A 15,421-nucleotide genomic window follows, 5' to 3' on the forward strand; every position below is an offset into this window, starting at 1 on the left:
TCAATTTGGCTGCTTCACCGAATTTTGCAAAAAAATTTGTTTTGTGACGAATTAATTAATCATGAAGCTCATTTCTTTGTAAGTAGTGGGTGCAATGACAGGGAGCAGCAATTGCACCGCTCCCCGTCATTGTACCCCTCAGATGCCGCAATCAGCTATGACATTGATATTACTTACCTCATCAATTTGATCGCGTGACGAGCCGGCTGCCGCCATCTTGATTGAAGATCTAGCGCAAAATCTCACATGGCTCGTGATTACGTAATCACGCTGGCTGACATGGTGGCGTCACACGTCACCATGCACAGAATTTTGTGCAAGATCTTCAAGATGGCGGTGGCCAGTCTGTAAAATGTTTTACATTTTTCTACCGCCATTCAGGGAAAATTGATTCACTACCACGAAGCACATGGAAATTTGGCTTCACGGCGAATGGAATTTCTCCTTAAATTCGGAATGAAGTCTACTTTGTGGAGTTTAATTCGCTAAACACTAGTTTTAATGATCACTCAATAGCCATTTTTTATTGCTAGGCCTTAAAGGGTTATTCCCATCTCAGACAATGGGGGGATATTGCTAGGACAGTGATGGCTAACCTTGGCACTCCAGCTGTGGTAAAACTACAACTCCCAAATTGCCCACTTTGCTTGGCTGCTCTCAGAACTCTGTAGAAATAAATGGAGCATGCTGGGAGTCGTAGTTTCACCACAGCTGGAGTGCCAAGGTTAGCCATCACTGCGCTAGGATATGCCTCCATTTTCTGATAAGTGTGGATCCCGCCTCTGGACCTCTGAAGATTGTGGATGGCACACTGCACATGCGCAGCCACCCTGTATTCATTTCTATGGGGCTACCAAAAATGTGAAAATCTTCGCCGGCCGCGCAATCACTTTGCAATCCCATTCCACCCTATGTGGAGAGCACTTGGCGGTGGACGGACTCCAGAAAACCTGGGGTCTGTTAGACCACCACCTTTCCCGCTTGGTTATCAGTGTAGGTGTGGGTCCCAGAGGTGGGACCCACACCTATCAGACAATAGGGGCATATCCTAGCGATATAACCCCATTGTCCGAGATGGGAATACCCCTTTAACCCTAATCCGGAAAGAGGAAATAAAAAAAAAAGTCCTATCAATTGAATTATGCAGACATGAATATTGTGCATTATTATCAATGAATGCAGACTAATGAGCGCAGACAATTAGAACATAATCATATAATACTCTGTTTATTATGTTACAATTATTTTTATTTTGTTTGTTGGGAGGTTACATATAACCCTAGACACCCTCGTACATTCTTAAATTGTTACTTTTCTTCTCTCTGTCATCTAGCACAGTTTGATTTAACAACATAATGCGACACAAGTAAGATTATAAATTACAGTCTTACAACCATCACATTATCTTTTATTCGCCTACATTTAAATGAAAAAAAAAAAAAGACCTGTTGTTTCCATGCCCATAATGATGCCAGGCATGTTATCATGGAGGGTTACTGTAAGAATGCTGTAGTATTTTAATAATTACTACGTGGACCTCTCCTACAAATTTTCCTATTTATGTTGGAGAGAGTTACATAGAAACATAGAATGTGTCGGCAGATAAGAACCATTTGGCCCATCTAGTCTGCCCAATATACTGAATACTATGAATAGCCCCTGGCCCTATCTTATATGAAGGATGGCCTTATGCCTATCCCATGCATGCTTAAACTCCTTCACTGTATTTGCAGCTACCACTTCTGCAGGAAGGCTATTGCATGCATCCACTACTCTCTCAGTAAAGTAATACTTCCTGATATTTCCTGACCTTCTTTTTGGAACTGTAATTCATAGGGCCCCATAGCAAAAGAAAATGAGCCTACCACCAATAAGTAGCAATAATTAAAGGTATATATTAGCACTAGTGTTGAGCGAGCATGCTCGGCCAAACTGCTGTTTGGCTCCAGCATCGCTATGCTTGGGACATTGCAGTGCTCGGCCGAATACTGCGGGTGCTCGAGTACAATTTTATACAATGAAAGTCAATGGGAGACCCAAACATCAAACCAGGCACCCCCGCTCTGAAGAAGAGAAAAAAAGTTAGAAATTGATGGAAACCCCACCAAAATAGTTTGGAAACAGCATTAAGAGGATAGTTGGATGCATCTTGGACTCCTATTATCTATGACATACAATAGACAACAACACAATGGCTATATGCCAAAAGCCAGTTATGTGGAAGCCAACAATCTATCCATGAGACAGATAACAGTCAGCATACCTTACAATGGCAGTCTTGTGCACTATGAGACATTCCAAACCAGCTCTCATCTGACTGAGAGCCAGTAAGCCTCAAAGTTACTTCAGAACTGTTGGATGGTTTGGTATGTAAAAACTCATTTGCAGAAGCATGGACATATAGGAAAGACATGAAAATGAACAAAATCTGCCTTGTTTTTCAGCTGAAAACCCATGTGTTAGTCTCATGAAAAGACTATTAGACTATGAGTTTATAACAAGACTATTAGTCTTGTCCTAAGACTATGAAACTAATAGAAGGCGCTGTTCATCTTGTTGGGGTGCTAATAAGTGGGGAACTCTCCGTCTAGCACTCAGCCTTTTGCGTGGAAAATTCCCGATAAAAATTTGCTATTTGATTTTTTGCGATCTACACTAATCATGAACAGTGCCATCTATTGGATGCATAGTCTTGTCATAAGACTATGAAATTAATAGACGGCGCTGTTCATGAGTCATTACAAGCAGGGCAATAGTCCTCAAATACACCCTAGCAAGCTTATATTACCTTATATAAAGTGCTAGAAGATGTGTGAATGATAGCAGCAATCCGATATACACCTCAGTGACTAATAATCTTGTCATAAGACTATGAAACCAATAGATGGTGCTATTCATGAGTAGTGTAGATCACAAATTTTCCATGCAAATGGTTTTTCAGCTGAAAAACAAGGCAGATTTTGCTCATTTGCATGTCTTTCCCATATGCCCATGTTTTTGCAAATTAGTTTTTACATGACAAAACTGTATAGAAAGGTTATTGAATATTATGTTAGGACAATCAGAAAACTTTTTGTCACCCTAATGATATTGATCTAGGTGTGCAGGTCCACCCAAGCCATCCAACAGATGTGAAGCAACTTTGAGGCTTTCAGTCAGATAAGAGCTGGTTTGGAATGTCTCATAGTGCACAAGACTGCCATTGTAGCTTATTCTGACTGTTATCTATCTAATGGATAGATTGTTGGCTTCCACATACCTGGCTTTTGGCACATAGCCTTTGTGTGGTTGTCTATTGCATGTTATAGATAATAGGAGTCTAAAACGCATCCAGCTATCCTCTTAATGCTGTTTCTAAACTATTTTGATGGGGTTTACATCAATTTATAACCTTTTTTTGTGAACCAGGTACCGTCTTCTCTTTCGAGCAGGGGGTGCCTGGGGTTCTTTCATTGACTTCCATTGTGCTTGGTAGAGCACACGAGCATATCAATGTGTTCAGCCAGAGCACACGAGCACTTTGGTGCTCGATCAACACTAATTAGCACCATGCATCAGAAAACCCACATTGTAGAAAAAAAGCCACCATATTGTTATATTTGCCATACTTCTCCCTAAAAGATACAATGTTCTTGGACCTAACTAGGAGTCGGACCCCTCATCTTCTGGGCCCCATAGAAAGTGTTATTACCGCTATGGTTATAATTATGCCCACGCTCACTAGAATATCCTGAAAAAATGTTTCTAACACAAATGGCTTGCCCCTTCTGATGACATTTCAGAAATTTCTGCAATAATGCCTCCTTCCTCATTGGAGCTCCCATGTTGAAGGCCACTTCTTCCTATTGACGCTGAGTCCTCTTCTGCACAGGAAGCAGAATGTGCTGTATTTGAGTATGGACACTTTCACTGCCTGTGGACATGAGGATCCAATAAAGCAGCCAAAGTAAATCAAAAGCAGGTGAGAAAATCAAATGGCCACTATTAGGGCTCATGCACACAAACGTATTTTCTTTCCGTGTCCGTTCGGGTTTGCAAAAAAATTTTTAATTTACTCAGTGTGCATTGCGTTTTGGTATGTCTGTTCCACAAAAAAACTTGTCCTATTATTGTCTGCACTACTGTTCTATTAGGGGCCAGCTTTTGCTGTTGTCATCTGTATTTTTTGCAGATCCTTTTTTTGCGGACCGTAAAATACATACGGTCATGTGCATGAGCCCTTACCTTGAGAGCTGTGGACATGGTGATTGTTACATTTCGCAAGAGTGCCTCGACTTTGAGCTGTAGTAAGGAATGAGGACTTTTTATGCCAGTACATATCTGTTCATGTCATTTCTTAAATTTCTTCAGAAACTGGTGGTGAGAAAGAAGGACACATTCTTCTCTAGACGGCAATGGAGCAGTAGTAAGATGGCAGCGGTTCCTTTCAAGGCACTAAAACACTGGAAATGTATTAATACTGGAGCACAATGCCAGCACAGTGTCTATGTCTCTCTCCAGTTGGATTCTTCAATAGGGAGCTTGTCCTGTAGATTCATTCACCATAGGATGAAACCAATGCCCCTTCAGATCTGCTTTGCTCTGTCCATTTTTTTATGCACATTCGGATGTCTGACTAAGTGACTCAAGGACATTGTAAGTTGGCATGCAAACCCCATTTTATGTATTTATGCAAAAAAATTGATGTTAATACTTGGCTAAATCTCACCCGCTGACAGTTAATAAATGGTAAAACGACCATGAATGAGAAGTAAAATGAAATCTATGTGGCTATATATAAGAAGGTTCATGATTTTTAGTGTGAGGGCCAACAAGTCTTACATTGGTTTGCAGGATTATTTTTCTAAGACGTTTTTAATAATTCAAAAAGTATACAAATCGATTCATCAAAAATGAAAATATATATAATCTTATCTCTCCCGTAGAAAGACTCATTCCACAAATTATACTTTTTGCATATTAGTTGTGACAGCAATTACATTTTAATGTAAAAAAATACAGACTTTGTAATGACCCTGTCTGTGTTACTACAGCAGTAAAGATTTTGTGTTAGAATCTGACCTGTAACAGAACATGTACAATTAAAAATAACGGTTATTTATTGCAGCGCTCTAAACCATTTTTTGGCAGCAGAGCGCTTTAAAGCCTGGCCAGATTTATGCACGAATGTCAAAAGAGTTCCTTTTCTAATGGCAAAGAAAAATAAACTGGTAATAGCATAACTAAATTACAACTGCAGGCTGTTCACTGCTGATAAGTGATGCTACTAGATGGAAGATCATATATATATATATAAGGGCATGGAGATTGGGCATATTTATCAAACTGGTGTAAAGTAGAAATGGTTTAGTGGCCCAGTGCAACCAATCAGATTCCACCCTTTATTTTACACAGCAACTTTGGAATCTGATTGGTTACTATGGGCAACTAAACCATTTCTACTTTACACCAGTTTGATACATCTCTCCCATTATCTCTAATTGTAGCCATCCACCATTGAGTTTTAATATTCTACTCTGATGTATAATTTGCCTACATTATATTTGAACCCTGAGCTATGACATATTTTCAATAGGCTCCCATTATATAAGAAATGCGCAATGCATAGTATACTCTTTGCACGGAATAGCATACTGGTCTAAAATATCCCATAAATCATAGAAGAAAAGCATACCTTATACCAGATACCATGATTGATGGGAAATGTAGGTATATTTCAGGTGATTAGGGCCCCATGTGCTTGGAGCTGGAGCTTGTGCCAAATGTATAGTACGTCACAAACGTAATGTAAGCAGAGCTTTATTCTTCACCCTTGTGGTCTAGTAAACGTATTGTGGTGATCTCCTGAAAGTCTTACAGACCCACTATAATGAACGCTGTAAATGTCTTTCTGTATGAAATGATCACACAAATATCATTATAGTCTTAACTAATGACTAGTGATGACTGATGTCAGTGGTACGCCACTGAGGCCAGTTATTGGCAGCAGCAGTCAACATGACATCTTCACTGCAGCCAGGTAAAGAAAGTCTGACAGTAAGAATCAGAGAAGTGATGCTGGATCTAATAGGTGAGTAATGATGCTTTTATCATTTTAGGTCATATACCACTATAACTTTTTTTTTATTGGATAAGTCCTGCTTAGGCTCCTTTCACACATATGGCACAGCAATCTGGCAGACTCTTTTGGCAGAGAACAGTTTTCGGGATCAGGCATAGCTGGATAGTGCTTCTAGCCCACTGGGCCCAATAGATATAAGGGATTCCGCTGCTTTCAGGCATAAATACTGGGATTTGGAGAGACAAGAACTGTAGCTTGTAGCAATTTTTGACCATCCGAATCCTGGAATTTACAGGTTTCTATTATAGTTAACGGAGTCGGACAGGCACCCAGCACTATCTGGCTATGCTGGATCCTGCCAGACCGCTGTGTCACATATGTGAAACTAGCCTTACAGGTTCATTTCCCTATTTAAATGGCTTTCTATACATCTCTGTCTGTCCATGCGTATACTCCTGCCTATTTCTATAGCACACACACGTGTTTTTTATTCCTCTTTTCCAATCACTTGTCCTTTTGCCGTATATCTCTGCATATCCTTTTTTCAGATATGCGAATTGTGACATGTATAATTACAGTTCAGTTAACTTTCATGACCTAACATACTGTCCCGTGTTCAGCTACAGAAGCTGTGCATGTTCTAGCATACTGGCCACTAATAAATGAATAGAGAAAATAGATGAATATCATTTGAATATGATTTGAATGTGTCATTGTGGCAAAGGTGATGGAGTTTGTGACAAATCCAGGAGGTTGTTTTGCACACTCCATAGACCATGGCATTAACATAAAAATGGTCTCATTAATGACAACAAAAGCTGTAAGGTTATATGAAAAATATGTATGGAGAGCAGTTTCGCCAAAATGATCACGTAAATTTTTACAAGGGCAGATACATTTTCTTAACAAATTGACTCGGTGTCCAGCATCCCCCGAACACTGCTAATCACAGAAGTTGGCTACGGTTCTCTGGTAAGAATAGCGGATGAGCTTATGCAGAAAGTAACACAACTGTTGAGTTGAGGATTGCCAAACTGTGTAGATATTATCATATTATATCTCTACGTAAGATCCTTTCATCTAATAATGGTTTTAAAATGAAATCTCCAAACTAATTGATTTCTATGAAAAAAATATTCTACTTTTCCTTTTTGCCTTTTAAGGTAAGTTAAGATAGTTATCTCCTCCCCGATGATCTGTTCCGGTTACGTCAATCCACCCATGTCTTCAATGAGCTTCGGTCACTGCATGTAAACATTTGCCATGGATGGGATTATAGGTGCCTCTGGAACTAATAACTTAGACTTATAACTCCAAGAAGTGAGTGTTTTTGGATTTTTTTTAATTTAAAAAAGCATAGAAATCCAACTGTAAAGTATAGATGTAAATCAGGCTTTTTTTTTTTTTAACCACTGGCTACCCTCCATCTACACATAGGCATATTTGTTGCTGTCCCTTTGACATTACTAATGCTGTCTTGGAGGTGAAGAACTTGATTTGATACAGTCCTAAGAGACCTCAGAGTGTCATCTACAACTTTTCTAGGTAATTGGGGTAGTTTTTAAATTGGCATAGGTTAAATGTATTCAGACAAATCACATCTGATGATCAATATGTTTGAACACGACTCAAAACAAATTTCAAAAAATTCACTGATCTTAGCAGGAAGAAGAGGTTCTCCCTTTATATTGTTCATTACTTTAGAATCCACTCCTAAAACATTGCATAAAAAACCATAGGGACATCTCATTTTTGAGAGAGCTGTCCTTTTTTCTACTTATATTGTGCCGGATTCCATTGGCTTGCACCTCCATATTTCTATTTGGCCTGCTGTGCTGCCAGCGTTCCGTCGCTCCAACAAGGCGAAGTGAGTTATCACCAAAGCCGACTTCGGAACCAAGTTCAAAAATCGAATCCGGTCTTGCTGGACTTTGGTGATAACTCACTTCGTCTCTCTGGAGCGCATATATTTTAATGCTGTGTAGCATTAAAACAAATTTTGGAGCGAAGCGACTTCAGATCTTCCATCAGCTCGCTTCTCTCATCCCTAGTTGCAATGTTACAGCTCAGTATTAAAGCCTTTCTCAAGCCTTTCTCTTTTGATTTAGAAAGCCTCTGATGCTGGGCTGGAACATTGCAAACACTGTGAATAAAAGGACCTTTTCTTTGTATTTTTTGGCTTGTGGGGAGTGGTCCATATTTATTTATTTTTTTATTGATTTGGATTCTTATACAGCTTACAAAGGGCTTCATACAGTTATGTCCCCATAGAATTATAGTTCCTATTAATTTCTTAATGATTAATTTATTTTGTTTTTCTGTGTGATTTGCAATGTTACGCATACATTTTATGCTTATTTGCTCCACATCCACTGGGATGAAATCAGTGTTTATTTTCTGAAACACACTTAAACACATTTACTGACACCCACAAATTCAAAATGCATATGATGTAACATCTTGTATGTATCCACTCCACTGTCCAGCTCTTGTAACCTACCCTGTTTTTATTTAGTTTTGGTTGAAAGCACATAAGTTAAATATAATTGAAAAATATTACTTTTAGCGGTACCTACAAGAATGGAAAAATTATATTTCTAACATGTAACACGCTAACTCTATTGGGTTATTCACTGTAAAAATAATGGTGCATAGTGCATATTGTTCACTCTTGGTTTATGGAGTATTAGCAGCAATTGCTGTTTGTGCCATGTCCGGCTTTGTTTTATGCTTGGTTGTGCTTAGGTGAGTCTCTTTTTCATCATAAAGTCACACATTTAGGCCTCCAGCAGAAAGAGTCATCAGAAAATTACCTATCCTTTAAATCAAATATTTTATGCCAACAAATATTGTTTTTAGAATGCTTGGTGACTTTTAAAATTATATTCCATGTCACTATCTATATTTTAAAGGTAAACCCTAAAATACTGCAGTTTTCACGTGAGCCACTAAGCAACCAAATAATATGTCTTAGTAGTATGTCAAGACTTCCTGTTCTGTACAGATAACTATTGAGCAGTCATCACATTATCAGCTTATCACCACAGGCAAGATTATAATGAAAGGTAACACCTCTAGATACAGATTACAAAGTATCCTCCATTTACAATGAGAGATGTCACAGCTTGCCTGTCCCCCCCCCTCCTCCGTGTATAGAGTCTCCTGCCAGTGCACCCTATATATATTGCCTACTGCCAGTTGTGCCCTCTGCATATAGTGCCTCCTGCCTGCTTTGACCTCATGCCTATAGTGCCTCCTGCCTGCTTTGACCTCATGCCTATAGTGCCTCCTGCCTGCTTTGACCTCATGCCTATAGTGCCTCCTGCCTGCTTTGACCTCATGCCTATAGTGCCTCCTGCCTGCTTTGACCTCATGCCTATAGTGCCTCCTGTCTGCTTTGACCTCATGCCTATAGTGCCTCCTGTCTGCTTTGACCTCATGCCTATAGTGCCTCCTGCCTGCTTTGACCTCATGTCTATAGTGACTCCTGCCTGCTTTGACCTCATGCCTATAGTGCCTCCTGCCTGCTTTGACCTCATGCCTATAGTGCCTCCTGCCTGCTTTGACCTCATGTCTATAGTGAATCCTGCCTGCTTTGACCTCATGCCTATAGTGCCTCCTGCCTGCTTTGACCTCATGCCTATAGTGCCTCCTGCCTGCTTTGACCTCATGTCTATAGTGACTCCAGCCTGCTTTGACCTCATGTCTATGGTGACTCCTGCCTGCTTTGACCTTATGTCTACAGTGCCTCCTGCCTGCTTTAACCTCATGTCTACAGTGCCTCCTGCCTGCTTTGACCCCAGTACACACATACATACATAGAGAGAAAAACACACACACACACACACACAATATGAGCATACTCACAATGTTGCTCAGTGATGCAGGCCTTGCCTCTTCTGGAGACAGGTCTGCCCCTGAGGGACAGTGCAGATGGAGCAATGATGTCATCATGCCACCTGCATCACAAAAGAAGGCCAAATCATGAAGGGGATGGAACTAATGGTTATTTGGGTTATTTGCCAGTGCTGCCAGATGATCAGGACACAGATACACAGTGTTATGGCCTTGGAAACTGAGTAACTGAGTCGACCCAGTACCTAGGAGAGGGAGCCCAGAACATTTTTCTGCTCCTTTCCTAGCACTGCTTCCCTGCCGGGTACGGCTTAGGCACAAGTCGATTGCGGATGGGCAGATTTTGGGCCCCTTTAATGCCGCTGTCCTTATCGCAGCCACTATGGCAGTAGTTCTACTACTGCACATAACATTTTTCCTGAATTAATACCAAACATCTATGGTCAGCCTTATTTCACTCTTCCGAAGGTAGTATATATAAAAAAGATCAGAGAATACAACGCTATTTTGATGGAATTGATTACATGAATTAGCACTAAAAATATCATAAGCAATTTACAGTGAAATAAAGCGGTTACCCAACAATTTATAATGTATGGCTCACAATATCCAAAAGGTCTCTAGAGGCCTTATTCAGGAAAAGAGGAAAATAGATCTGGCCGTTTACTGTTTAAACCCACAGTACTGTCAACTGGAGGTAACATGGTAAAAGCACGCAATCTGTATTAGTGTCCCTATGGATCTATATATCTACATATATATATATATATATATATAGATATATATATATAGATAAATATGGGATGATAGATAGATAGATAAATATGGGATAGATAGATATGGGATAGATGATTGATAGATAGATGTGAGATATATAGATAGATAGATAGATAGATAGATAGATAGATAGATAAATATGACATGGATAGATATGAGATAGATAAATGATAGATAGATAGATAGATAGATAGATAGATAGATAGATATGGGATAGATGATTGATAGATAGATAGATGGACAGATAGATAGATAGATAGATGGACAGATAGATAGATAGATAGATAGATAGATAGATAGATAGATAGATAGATAGATAGATAGATAGATACTCATATTTACATAGCACTAAGGTACTAATTGCTATACACATTATACCAACTTTATTTTGTTTGGTAAGTACCGCACTTTCGATGCCTCTTGTACTTTGCCTTTCTTGCGCCTAACTGTTATTTCATGATGAATGATTATGCATTACAGGCAGAATGAAACTATCATATCCTTAAACAAATGTCTTTTTAAAGAGTGTAATACAAAGCAGGACTGGAAAGTCTGCAACCATAATGATTTCATGTTTTGCTGATCCCAGCCTTTTCGGCTGAAAGACTTTTTAGTGGTCCCTGGTGGAAAGTTGAGATCAGCATTAAAACGCAGGTCTATCTTTTTCTTTTTAACGTAACTCTTTAGAAGTCTGTGTCTCTAAAAGGCTTTAGGAATCCATAAACAGGATCCATGTGTTCGGGTCCTATAAGTACATATTCTGCTCATTTATTTGGACCCATTACAAGCACACAGGTTGATTATCTTGTATATATATATATATATATATATATATATTTATATATATATTTTTTCACAGTCAGTAAATATGACGCAATGTAAAATAACATCCTGTCTGGTGAAGAAAAAAATAAATCATCAAGCCCTTTAAGAGCCTAGGGACCAATTTGAGATATTTCCTTCCCTAATGAATTAATTCAGCTAAGACACACTGCTTCCTCACCAGGGAAACTGGGTTCTTCACATGAGCAATAAATATAAAACCTTCCTCAGCTTCCTTTTACTGGTGATTTTCAGACTGCTTACCGATGTAGCTCTGGAATCAGCCATAAATTTTGCACAAACTAACAGATGTTATTTGTGTATGTGCATAAAGTAACACGGTACATGGAGGAAAGAAAACAAAAACACATGTTTTCAGCAAAAGTTCACAATTATTGCTAATCTTCTAAAAGTCTCTGCTGCATTCTGTTGGCTTGATTCACTAATTAAACAGTTGCTTCCTTTTAGTTACTCAGCTTTCATCAGAGCAACCAACCACCTAGTGGGTAGTTTTGTATAAACGTTCATTTTTCTTGATTTTCAAATATTTAAGTATATTTAATTTGTCATTTTTCTAAAACAACTTACATTTTATGAAAGATGCCAGCTTCTCTTACCCATGGCAATCAGCTGTAATTATTGAGGGAAAATGTGTGTAATCATAAGGGTGGGGCCAGACATGGTGGCCAGAAGATGAAAAATCCACATGGCCATGCAGGCATCAGGTGTTTTCTGTTATTCATTGTCTGACAATCACTTGGTGGCATGGTTTGGTGGGAAAACCTACAAAACTGTGCCACCAATAACCATAAACAAGTGATTGTCAAAATAGTTTTAAGGATGAAGGGAACAGAGCTGCGGTTCACATGACTGTAGTTTTTGGCCGCATGCTTTCACATCTCCAGAGCCCATCTCATCAGAGGGACTGTCCATAGGGGCAGATTTACTACTGAAAACCTGCCATACCTTTGGCACAAAGTGGCCCAAAAATATGACTAACGTGGTTTGGATGCATTTATTAAATATTTTATATATTTTTCTAACCTTTTTACACGATGTCCAACAAGGGGTGTGGCTTTCTGGAAAGGGATGTGGCTTCAAAGAAAGAAGCTGAAAGGGAATGCGTCATCAGAAAATGACCTATAGTTTAAATCATGTTTGTATGTTTTTATATTTTTAAAGAAGTTTTGATGATGTTATTTAAAATTTTCTATGTTAATATCTATATTTAAAAAAACAACAACTCTCCAATAGAATTCAATGAGGTCCCTTCCAGACCATTGTGTCTATGGCCCATGGGGCCGTCCTAAAGCAACTTTCTAATGCTGTGTAAGTGCTGTTAAGAACAGCTCAGGCAAGATGGCACCTTTATGCACCAAAAATATGCCAAAATGTTGGCACATTTCTGGAGTAAAACTAAGCCAGTGTAAAGTGGCCTAAATGTGGACTAGGCAGTTTATGGGTCCATTCAGATTTTGAATGGGTCCGGATCCGATCCACAATTATGCGGAACGGGTGTGGACCCATAAATTTTCAATGGGGTCGGAAAAGATGCAGACAGCACACTGTGCATTTCCGGTCCGCGAAAATTGTTCCACAAATCCGGATTAAAATTCTGTCTCAAAGTAAGCCAACAAATAGTTGATGTAAAGTCAGAGCAAAAGGGGAACAATTATCAAACCAGACGCATCGAGTTTTTGGTGTAAAAATGTCACATGACATGACAATTGTGGCATTTTCTGCAACATTTTTGCAACATTTAGGAGCCATGCCACTTTTGTAAGTGGTCTATGCTTAAGGCAGAAAAGTGGTATCTTATGCCCGGCAGCCCCCTGGTGTATTTTTTAACACTAAGTCATACAACACAATGCAGTTGCACAAATACATGAACAACACTATGCACCATTTCATAAATTTGGTGCAACCACACAATGCAAAACAAGACTTAAAAGTGACACGAAAACGAGCTCAAATGATAAATGTCCCCTAAAGTGTCTATTTCTGCACCAGATTTATCATCGAGCCTGACCCACTGTGATAACTCTGGTGCAGGTCTAGACAGCCTGTCTAAATTTATATTGTCTTAGTTTTAGACGGCAAAGTAAAGCTGCCCCATAGAGTGAAGTCCCCAGAGGAACACCTTCCATTAGAAGATGAGTTGTCCACGTAGCCCTTGCCCATAATAAAATATGTGAGATGATGACAAGTTGTTATGATGCAACGTATCAGACATAAAGTCCTATGGGTGTCCCCCAATTAAATAAATCCAGTGCAATGGTGAGAGTAATAAAACATCTGAAAGAAGAATATAGAAGATAGGTTCTGGAATCAGGATCTCCACGGCTCTCCACCGTGTAATGCTGTGAGATACTCAATACAGTTCTTTTTACAGTGTTCCTCCCCAATATGCCGGGGAAACTAAAGCTAATCAGGTTGCGATGCTCCTTCATTGTGTGATAGCTTTACTAGAATACCGCATCTCGGAATAAATGTTTCCAACCCCAGGCAGCTTTCACCACTGTTAATTGCCAAACAACTCATTCTGCTATCGGGGACAACAGAGCTGCAGAACACAGTATACGTTTTATGGTAGTTATCTTGCCTTGTAATGAAATGACAATAGTAAAAGAATAGTCATATGATAACCTTGATGTTGGGAGGAAAATATCACATGGAAGAGCTTTGCAGGGCGTCAGCATGATGGATGATGTCACGGCAGAACAACATGAGCAGCAGGCTGGAGAGACGCTGGACTGTACATGGCATTTAGCCTTCCTGGAGAACATCAGCTCATACATGTTCACAGACAGGAGACAAACACTAACATACATGCACACAAGCATCATACACACACTTATGTACATTCATCCATATAAGCATACACTCGCTCCCACACAACCACCAAAGCATTAAAAGGGTTTTCCAAGATTTTAATACTGATGATCTATCCTCAGGATAGGTCTTCAGTATCCAATCAGTGGGGGTCCGACACTCAGGACCCCTGCCGATCAACTGTTTGAGAAGACACCAGCGTTCCTGTGAGCGGCCTGGCCTTCTCCCTGCTCACCAAGCACAGCACTGTACATACTACAGCGGCTGTGCTTGGTATTGCGCTCACACCCATTCACTTCTATGGGGCTGAGTTGCGCCTAGGGCATGTGACCGATGAACGTGACGTCACTGGAAGCTGAGAGAAGGCTGCAGCGCTATTGCCTTCTCAACAAAGCCCCATTGAGGACAGTTGGATCCCAATGTCTGTAAAGCGCTGCGGAATATAGTATAAGTGCATAAAATAAATAAAAAATAAAATAAACAGCTGATTGGCGGAAGGACCAGGTGTCTGACCCCCTCCGATCAGATGCTGATGCCATATCCAGAGGATAGAGCATCAGTATTAAAATCTCTGAAAACCCCTTTAACACACACATATGTATCATATCGTACCATACATGCCCACATGCTTCCGCGCAGCACATACATTAATGCACGCTAACACACATGCGTACGCACAACATAAATGCATGCCCATACAGTGACGTCTATTTGCTGCATTACATACATGATTATACACACCACATTGCATACTGTCATATCCTCATACAGGCACACACACTTTTTTATTCTAAAGTTTCTTAGCTTTAGCCATTAACTAATGAATGCTACTTCAGGACAATGTACTTTATTAAACATATCACTTATATGAGAATATTCTTAAGAACAAAAAAAAAAAAAGTATTATAGGACTAGGAGTTCTTTTTCATCATATTAAATCAGCTGATATTCACAGCCTAGGAGAAAGGTTACAATTAGAGCGTGAGTTTGCAAGCTGCCATTATTATCTACAACTACTTTGGCATGTTTCATGTCATGGTCATTAGGTCAAGTTATTAAAGTCCAAGTAGAGAG

The sequence above is a fragment of the Bufo gargarizans genome, chromosome 1 (assembly GCF_014858855.1).
Source record: "Bufo gargarizans isolate SCDJY-AF-19 chromosome 1, ASM1485885v1, whole genome shotgun sequence".
Lineage (NCBI taxonomy): Eukaryota > Metazoa > Chordata > Amphibia > Anura > Bufonidae > Bufo > Bufo gargarizans.